This window comes from Anomalospiza imberbis, chromosome 1 (genome assembly GCF_031753505.1).
Source record: "Anomalospiza imberbis isolate Cuckoo-Finch-1a 21T00152 chromosome 1, ASM3175350v1, whole genome shotgun sequence".
NCBI classification, from domain to species: Eukaryota; Metazoa; Chordata; class Aves; order Passeriformes; family Viduidae; genus Anomalospiza; species Anomalospiza imberbis.
Window position 1 is genome coordinate 139264052 of NC_089681.1, and position 8825 is coordinate 139272876.

Below are 8825 nucleotides of genomic sequence, written 5' to 3' on the forward strand. Positions count from 1 at the left end.
ACAGCATCTGTTGGGAGCCCCATCAAACTTTCTATTCTTTTCTGTTTACCACCTCCTGCTTTTATTTACAGTCAGCGTATCTGTTAATTAGCCTCTGGTAGAGCCAGCTCTGCTAAGAAGATCTCTTGTCTTCCTGGTGATGGCCCCATGAGGTGACCATGTACACACAGCCTGTGAGTGAATTAATCTTTAGCTCGTTAATTTCAGTGCCTGGTTCTGCAATGTTTAACTGCTGCCTTGGGTTCCCGCTCAGCAATTTGTATTTGGAGAATTGTGATCCTTGACTTCTGCCGACCTCAATGTCATGAACACATCCCGGTGAGCTCTCAGCTTCTCGTGGGTAACCTCACTGAAATCATATCTTCCTGTCGTGTTTTGGTTTCCTGTGATTGGACCAGAATGCAGAATGCACGGACTTCCTCTGTGTCACTGAGGTTATTTACCTCGTTTTTATTGAGCATTTGCAGAATAAAATTACTCCTGCACTTCCTCAGCTATCTCTGTCCTGCCATATCTGAATGCAGCATTTTGCAAAAAAAAAAAAAGTCTGAAGTGAGGTTGCAGCACGTGGATGTCACGAGAGGTGCTCTGGAGGGTGCCATGCTGCTTTGTGGAGCCTCAGTGAGACCTTGCGATGATGTGAAGCTGTTGATAGGCACAGGCTGGGTGCCATGCTGCTTTGTGGAGCCTCAGTGAGACCTTGCGATGATGTGAAGCTGTTGATAGGCACAGGCTGGGTGCTAGAGGTGCTTCTTGCAGTGCACTGCTCTCACAGCACGGCTTGTTGGCTAGAAAACAAAAACCTTGTAGCTGTACTTGGAGGAAAGATTCAGGAGCAGGATTCAGAGATCTCCTGCCAGGCCTGCAGTGTGTGCTAGAAGTGCTTTGAGAGGTGAGAGCTGATCTGTGCAGCTCACCGGGGTGTTGATGGTTGGTTGTTCCACTTGAAACCTGAGAAAAGAATGACTGGGCCACTTATTTGCACAGTCAACTGTAGGCAATGCCTTAAGTGATGACCAAGTTCCTCACTTTTGCCCTCTCACTCCTCCAGCTGAGGAGTAGCCAAACTCTGAAGACTTAAGCAAAGGTTAAAGGTGTCCTTGAAAGGTGTCCTTGTCCAAGGGCAAGTATTAAAAGCCATAAAGTACATGCTGTGGTAATGTGAACATTTTTTCGTAATTTGATGAGAGCTTTACTGATAAAAATTCACTGTTTCAGTAAAAAAAAAAAAAAAAAGAAAAAGAAAAAAAAAAACCCAACAAAACAAACCCAAACCACCCAACCAACAGCATAATCCCTGGAATACAACCAGCTTTTGTACTGGAAAAGTACCTCAAAGGAGTATGATCTTCTCTCTTTAGTGGGAAAGTTTTTTTGCTTATCTAAAAGGTTTTATGCTGACAGAACTGCATTTCATTGTCTCCTTTTTGTGGCTAGGCAGATCCAGGTAAATAACTTAGTTTTAAAGGGACTAGAAACCTTAATTCCTTTAAATTAAATTCCTAAAACATCCAAATGTCCAGGATGCTGTGAAAAGAGACACAAAACCTAAAAATAGAAGGTGAATGTTTGCTACCGATAGTTCATGGCTTTGGAGGGCTAGTAGTGATGCAGTGTTGTGACAAAAATCAATAAAAAAGTATCAGTTAAAGTTTCCTTTAACAACTTTAATTGTAAGAAGTCAATGCTGACTGATCTGTTAATGTTTCATGGGGAAAGTTGACACTGAGGGGAAAGGGTGGGTGATATTACTTCAAAACATGGTATCTGCTTTACTTGTTTTGTGGTTGAAGGACAGAGAAATAAGAGATGCTGAAAATATTTTCTAAAATTATATGGCCACTCATCAGTGTTTTTAGGCACTGTTTAAACTTTTTTTGCTAAGGAGAAACTCTTTTGCTCTTAATATGCTGTCATCTTTCAAATCTCATCAAGGCAGCACCAGGATTTTTTTGCACAGATTACTTTTGACGTACAGCCTCAATAAATATGGAAATTACAATTTAAATCTCATTTTTTTTCCTTGAAAAGCAGTGCAGTGTCCAAATTCATTGAATTTCCACTTTTATTTTTTCTTAATGTTGAAAGACATATATGCAAATTTTATTAACAATATGCATAGTTAAATTTAGCTGTAAATTCCAGTCAGGGATTTTTGCTTTGTTTATTGTCCAAGTCAATATGTCTGTGGAGAAAACCTCCTGCTGTGCAGGAATACATAGTCAGCTACTTGGAAAAGTAGAAAGTTTAATTATGAGGGTTTATTCTGCAAAAAGTTAAAGCAACCACTGGTTTTTGGGTTGGGTTTTTTTTTTATTATGACTTCAACTAAAGGAAATTCAGCATACACAGTTTGTTTTGACACTAACTGTTATCAGACAAACCACTTGATTTTTCTTTAACCTGGTCTTCTGTGTATCTGAGAGGTTCTGAAAGAAAGTAGAGGTCATGAATAAATGATGCATTTCTTAAACTTGCAAGGTAGATCATGACATAAATGAAATAAAATCCAAGTGTGAAGCGAAAGAAGAAGCATAAACACATGTATTGCTGAAATATCTTCATTAAAATATACCTTATCCTATGAAGATATTAGTGTCAGATGCAAATTTCCTTTGTTGCTCTCTCTGAAGTTATTCTGATTTTTTTTGTGTGGTAACAGTGAAGTACCTTTATACAAGACTTTTGAGCGGAAGGGTAAATTATTGCCGGGGAGTATGTGTTATCAATGATGTCCAAGCATATTCTTGTGTTTGTAACAGAAAGCCCTCCAAGACTGTAGTTACTGGACTTGTTCCCATGTGTTCAGTATTTGTAAGTAATTTTCATGGAATACATTTTATCTAGCTATGTAAAAAACCCCACTGCTTTCAAAGAAGGTGTTTCTTCTGTCTACGCAGAGTTTATGTAATACTGTAATAATCTGTATTTCTCCTTGTGGCTCAATGCATATTTCTCCTTTCTAAACCTGTTCAAATGTAATATGAAGGATGTTTTTATGATAATTCTATTATGGATGATATTAATTAGCTTTAAGGGAATAAAAATTTTAAAAATTATGTTATGGGCAGTTTGGGTTGCATGCCTTGCATCAGGTGTGTAAGCATGTCCTTTTTTTCTCTTTTCATCTGTGTAGGATTGATCCATATCCTGGGCTTCGAGGTTCCACTGTAACACAAATAGTACATGTTAATTGTGTGTGGAGAAAGGCTGGCAGCTTTACAGAGGAAATTTCTGAACCTGTGCATAAGTGCAGAATAAGCAACTGCCTGTAACTTCCCTTCCCCCAAACAACTGCTTTTTACTGAGTCTCATTAAATGATCCTACATGTGGGACATGAATGTATTTGTGGTAGAGTGAGAGTTTTGTTCCGAGTCACTGGTGCATCGAGAGTTCCTTCACAATGTTCTTCTGGCTGCCTGATGCAGTGAGACAGGCCCATGAGAGGCACGGGGCCCACGTCCCGTGGGAGCAGTCCTTGAACCCGAACTGGCAGAGATGTGAAGGTGCCTTATCTCCTGTAGAACTGAGTGGAACTTTATGTTCTTACGTAGGATTCAGTAACCTAAATGCCTTGTAACTCTCCATGTATAAAGTTTAGCTGCAATATAGCCTCTTAATTCCCCACACATGCCTGCATTCTTCCATACACGTTTCTCTCATTGGCTGTTTACTGTTGACTGACAGTTTGGATGCTTAATTATGCTTCTGGTTTGTGAGATGTTTCTTCCTAATCTTATCCTGTATTTCTTTGGACTGTCCCTCTTCAACTCTTCCCACTCTTTACACTTTCTGTACAAAATAAAGGCACTTAATTTCCAGTGACTAGCCTCCCTCTTCCAATGGCATGTGTGAACTGTAAGGCTGCTGGCATTTATAGAGCACCTTGTAAAGATGCTATAAAAGGAATAATTAGGGCTCAAAACTGACAGGGATTTGACTATTTTGTCCAATCTACTTTTTGACCAGTGTATGACCGGCCAATATTCAAGTTGCATAGTAGCCAAATTCTACTTCATTTAAGTGACAAAAAGGACAGGGTAGGGGTGTGTATCACAGGTGGTTAAAGGATGCAGAACCTTGTGCCAGTCCAATGCTTTTGTCACAGGAACTACTTTCTGTTCTGCTGTTTGCTCTTCTGAAACCAGCAGTAGTAAACCAGGGCATAAATCAACATAACACTTTCCTCCCATGCTAAATTTTATCTTAGTTTTAGGAGTAGGATGCAGTTTGGGTAGGGATTTAAGTGCTTTGATATTGCAGATTGCTTTTTGTTTCTGAAATATTTTCCTCTTTCTAGTCAATAAAGGAACATTAATTAATTAATTAAAGAAATTAATGTGATTGACTGTTTGTTGTGGCTCATGGATTCATGCTGTTTGGCTAATCGATGGCTGTGAGTGTTGCATGTGTAAGTAGTTATAAACACTTTGTTTTATTCATGCTGACTTTTATCACAGAACATCTTAGTTTGTACTGAGGAGCACTCCAGGTGGACCATGGCCTGTGTATTCTACCCCAGTGAGGGGTGCTTTCAAAGGGCCTTTTGTTGCCTTTTTTTGCTCCATCAGTGCAAGGCCTAAACATATTCCATAAACAGTCTTACAGGATCAGAGATTAACTGAACTGGAGATGGACAGAATATGGTAAATTATGTTATGAACATGCTGGTGATCCTTGAGGGACCCTCTGCAACACTGCCTGTGGCAGCATGTCTTCTTCCAATCATTCTTCCAATCATCTCTTCAGCTCTGGGGCTGTTGCCTAATGCCATATAGTAGATTTATGCATTTAATTGTCTTGTCTTTAAAGCTATCCAGCTGCTTTCAAAACAGTATTGTTAACTTACTACCTAACGAAGCTGATTAAAATGAAAGATGTTTGTACTTGGTCGGCTTCTTCCATGATCTGGGATGCATCTGGGAATTCAATCTATAGAATCTCTTCTTAGAATTATCTAAATATTTCTGCGTGGCAAATACAACCAACTGAAATGTCCAGAGATTAGTAGATTTCATACAATTTTTAGACTAAATCTAAAAAATCACAGCAATTTTTTTGCATAGAACTGTTGGTGCTTCCCATTCACTGGATTTTTTGTGACATTAATGTAGTGTAAATAGATATTTTTTACATGGGAATGCAGAATATAAATGGTTGGCTACTGATATATGTTCTACTCTATATGTGTTAAGACAGTACCATACTAGTACTATGGTCATGAGAGATTATGCTGGTGGAAAACATGATCATGGGGTTTGACCTCCTTGGAAGCAAGGACTTTTCCAGGTCATGAAAAGCCAAATATTCAGCTCATGACTAGTGTAGAACTCTTTTTCTATCATAACAGAAATACTGACACCTGGTTTGCACTTGAAAGTGTTATCAAGGAGGTCTGTCAGGGAGGGATATGAATTTTTTGCTGACATAGCTATGCCAGCAAAAACCCCAGTGCAGAAGCTGCATAAGGAGTTCTTTTACCTGTACATTTTACTTCTCTTGAGGGATAGGCGTGGGTTGTTAGAGAAGAGTCTTGTTAGTGTAATTTCTATATTAACCTTTCTAGTGTAAATCAACTGTAAGCCTCATCCTGTAGGGACTCATGTGCCAGTTTATCACTGCACAGAGATGATACATCATAGCTTATGCTTACCTTGCTCCCAAGAATGACCTCCAGAGCAACTCTAAGAGCAGTGTCACTGTCTCCTGTTCATCTTCTGCCTACAGGCTTGTCTTACAGCTGCAAGTTCCTGACAATGCCTGAATTTTCAGATGTTTGGCATCTGTCCTGTTGGTGGTTCTAGTCTTGAGGATACCTTTGGGGCCACACTTAGGAGACAGTATAGACAAAACCATTGCTTAACTGAACTACTTCATCCAGAGGGCTGGATGAAAAGGAGGGAAGGAAGTTCCCTCATAGTGGAGCTTTTGATGTGCAACATGCAAACTGAAGAATGAGAAGTATAAAAGTGGAATTTTCTGTGAATCAGTTCCAGCATGAATTAGCATGTGGGAACACTTGACGGATCAGGATTGTCCTTTGCTGGTACTATATCACTACCATAAATAACAAGTAGTTCTAAAGAAATTGGTAGTGGAACAGGAGAGTAGAAATGGTTTGAGTGAGCTCAGGTTGTGACTTGAAGCCTTACCTTGTCTCTTACAATGCTCTTCCTGTATGCCTCTAATAATCTTTCATTTAGAAGTTCTGCCTTAGAATTGATGCCCAAAAGTGTGGGCTCATAATTTTTGTTGTAGGAAGGACTCCTTTTTCTTTACAGAGAGAGACATCCTAACTAGAAACTGCAGCCAACCTCCAGTGTGTGGATATTTTGTATTGGTTAAGTTACTTCATAACATCTGAAATGAAGGCTGGACCAGATACCAGAATACATTATTTGCACTAGTAGAAATAATTTCACATCATACTCTGCAGGAGTTCAGACTTGCTCTATTTTTGGGTTTAAAACAGGAACAGCTTGAACAAGCTAGGTGATGTTTTATTTGAGACAAAGGTTTCTTTTTTCCTCAAAGGTTTTTTCAAGACATGAGGAAAGCCCAGTTCAAATAATACTGCCAGAGCTAGAGCTGCAAATGTAAGCTCTGTGGCCATGCACTGAGGTTGATTAATCAGCCAAGGTTAATTGAAATTGGTATTTTCTTGTGAAGTCCTAGAGACTCACTTTGGAAATGCATGAATCTGTAGGCCTGCAGTCTCCCTGACAGATGAATCTAGTCTTGAGGATTGCAAATTCGATCCCTGCTGTTACCAGTCCAGCCACAGGGGCCATTTAACAAAAGATCCCTGAGTTAATGATTGCTGTTCTATGACAGGGATATTGGACTTATTATACACTGAACACAAAGGTCTCTGATCCATATTTGTGCCTTGTTTCCTGCTTGGGATTCAGCACCACATGGTGGTAACTGTCTGCTTCATGCAGGAAAGCATTCTGCTGTGATATCAGTGAGCGATAATATCAGAAGAACATCCATTTCCCATGAATTTAAACTATTACTGCAGTTAGGTGCAATTATTGAGAATCCCTGTAGAGATGTACAAAAAATGTTGTCTCTGTCCAAAGATGTTGATTCTGGAATGTAGCAGTGCCAGTCTGACATGCTTAGTTTGGGGTCTCAGTGGCTGCTATAAATTGTTCCCTGGAAAATGGTTAGTAGGGCTATAAAGTATAGTGCTGCATTTCAAGCCTTATTTTAAGTATCAATGGCTTTGTCAAACTGTACATGTAATTTAAATCGAATTTATGTGGTGAAAATATGTTGAAGAGGAACCAATGGAATAAGATGACTTCATAACAAAGAATATTGACTTTGCATATTAACTTCATTAACTTAATGCTGTCTCTTGTGTATTGGAAAATTGTTCAAGTGAGAATAATAGCTTTTGAACTACTTACAGGCTAATAGGTAGTGATTGTAGTCACTAAGACTTTGAATAGCTGAGGCTGTTGATTACACAGATTAAATGTGAGTGCAGTTTTCAATATGGGTGATTTTCAAAAAACTCATTTTCTGTCCTTCATTTTGACTTTCATGGCTAATGACACTGACTTCTAATGCATATTAAATTCTGAGAGTGGGAAATTAAATTCCTCTTCTTCTGTCTCATAGTAGAGACATGACTGCAGAAGCTTCCATATGCTTATTTTAAATTGTTCAAGATTGAAGCTGTCAAATATAAGGTTGCATTAGTGGATTCTCATACAGTGGGACAGCTGATTGGTTATAGACGTTTGTAGTGTTCATAGCACTAATTTTTTATGCACTCCTTCCTTATGGTTTTTTCTCTTCATATCTGAACTGTGTGCTTGTCTCTGCATCCACTGTGATTTCTCAGTGAATGCTGGTTCCCAAGTTCTTTCTCTATTCTCTCTTTTTTTTTTTTTTTCTCCAGGGCCTAATTATGAAACAGCTTCAAATAAATACAATTTTTTAACAAAAAACATTCTGCTTCCTATGAACAATGGGCTGAATTTTTCTCTTTATTCTTGGGGAGTTCTTATTCAGTTGGAGTGCTTTGCAGTTGGCTAGGCCTGAGATTTCTGGGAGCTGTAATTGTGTCTCATTAATTCTTACAGTAATGTAGGGTAACTATAAGGAGCATGCAATTAGTGGTCTGGTCAATGAATAGAGCAGTTAATCAGCAGACAAAGGATGGGGCTCAGGACCTATTAGGCTGAAAGGAAGTGTTACTATTGTCACAGGCAGTAGGAATGCATGCAGACATGCCTTAAAGTTGAACTGTTTAAGGGAACTGTGTATGTGTTTTGATAAACCAGTTTTCCTACCTATTCCACTGCTTGAGAGAGATTCATTTAAGCTTGCCTGCTAGAAGTCAGAGACCATAGCAGAGGTTTTCAGCAGGCTGAATGGGCTTAGTGTATTCTCTCACCTTAACAGAGGCAGCCCCAGGGTTTATCAAAAATAAAAAGCAGCTGAAGAGATGTAAGGCATCCTTAGCTGTTCCTCCTCCTCCTCAGAAAAATGGTTGGTGAATGTGAAGTTTAAATCAGCCATTGTGTAGATTGTCAGTCAGTCATACTCAGCATGTTTGTCTTCATAATGAACCTTGTTTGTTCTGAATGGCTGTGCTTTCAGTGCATGTAAATGTATGCAAATACTCATAACAGTTTAAAAATGGTGGCTCTTATGGTAACAAATAACCTTTCCCACTTTTATGAAGACCTGACTTTTACTATATCTAGGGCTTAAAATGCAAAAATTACTCCAACTTTTGAGAGTACTTTGGGGTTTTTTGTTAGCTTCAGATCAGAACTTCCAGTTGTTTCTGCCTTTGAAAAAA